The following is a 1,065-nucleotide window of genomic DNA, read 5'->3' on the forward strand; positions in this document are numbered from 1 at the left end:
TTCCGCGATGCTTTGCATTTCACTTGACCTCCAAGCATGTCATGTGATATGCCTAAGAGCCTAGCTTGGTGGCAGGTTCGCTGCCTTTTCCACGATGCTTTGCATTTCACTTGACCTCCAAGCATGTCATGTGATATGCAATCTTTTACGGTGTCAATGTAAAAGCCACAATAGGTTATTTATTGGCGCCTATGACTCGCCACGACGCTTTGAGTATCGTTGGCACTCAGAATTTACTAGTGATACGGCGTGACCCGTGTCCCCTCTGAGACCCTCCTCTCAAAACCGCTATATTGTCCGCGACTGCTTATTTAATTCGCAGCTGCCCCATATATCTATGGGGATTTCCACTATCCGCAACCTGTGGACGCGTCCGCTAGCACACAGCTATGCTCCCCTAAGGCGGTCTAATGTCCGCTCCAAAAATATTCTTTAAAAAATCCACGTTTTGTGGTCTAATGTCCGCTCCAAAAATATTTTTTAAAAAATCCACGTTTGTGGTCTAAAGTCCGCTCCAAAAATATTTTTTAAAAAATCCACGTTTTGTGGTCTAATGTCCGCTCCAGAAATATTCTTTAAAAAATCCACGTTTTGTGGTCTAATGTCCGTTCCCAAAATATTCTTTAAAAAATCCACGTTTTGCCGTCTCATGTCCTTTCCTTTGGAAAGGGTAATAGAAACACCCTTTCCTCTAGGGTTTTTCCGGTGTTTTTAAATAATATTGGCAACTCTGTAAAAAATTGTCAATTTCTAAATCCCTGGCTTATCTGTCGTTTTGTTTTGATTACTGATTCTTTTCGATTCGATTTCGGCGAAAGAAAACACCTGACAAACAGCTGACTTGTCCGTCAACTATAAAGACCTGAAGAGCATGGTACAATAATACAGGTAGCATTATCATGCCAGCTGATGGTAACATAATGTGTCAATTGCATTGAATTGATGTCAAATTTTGACATCTTATGTAGCCAACAATTGCCGATGCGGCTACCTGTGTATTTGTACCATGCTGAAGAGGTTCGTGTTTCTAACTGCAAAGCCCTGGAGAGGTAATTTTTTCAATCT

The sequence above is a fragment of the Musca autumnalis genome, unplaced genomic scaffold (assembly GCF_047663935.1).
Source record: "Musca autumnalis isolate F117 unplaced genomic scaffold, ASM4766393v1 scaffold_1, whole genome shotgun sequence".
NCBI classification, from domain to species: domain Eukaryota; kingdom Metazoa; phylum Arthropoda; class Insecta; order Diptera; family Muscidae; genus Musca; species Musca autumnalis.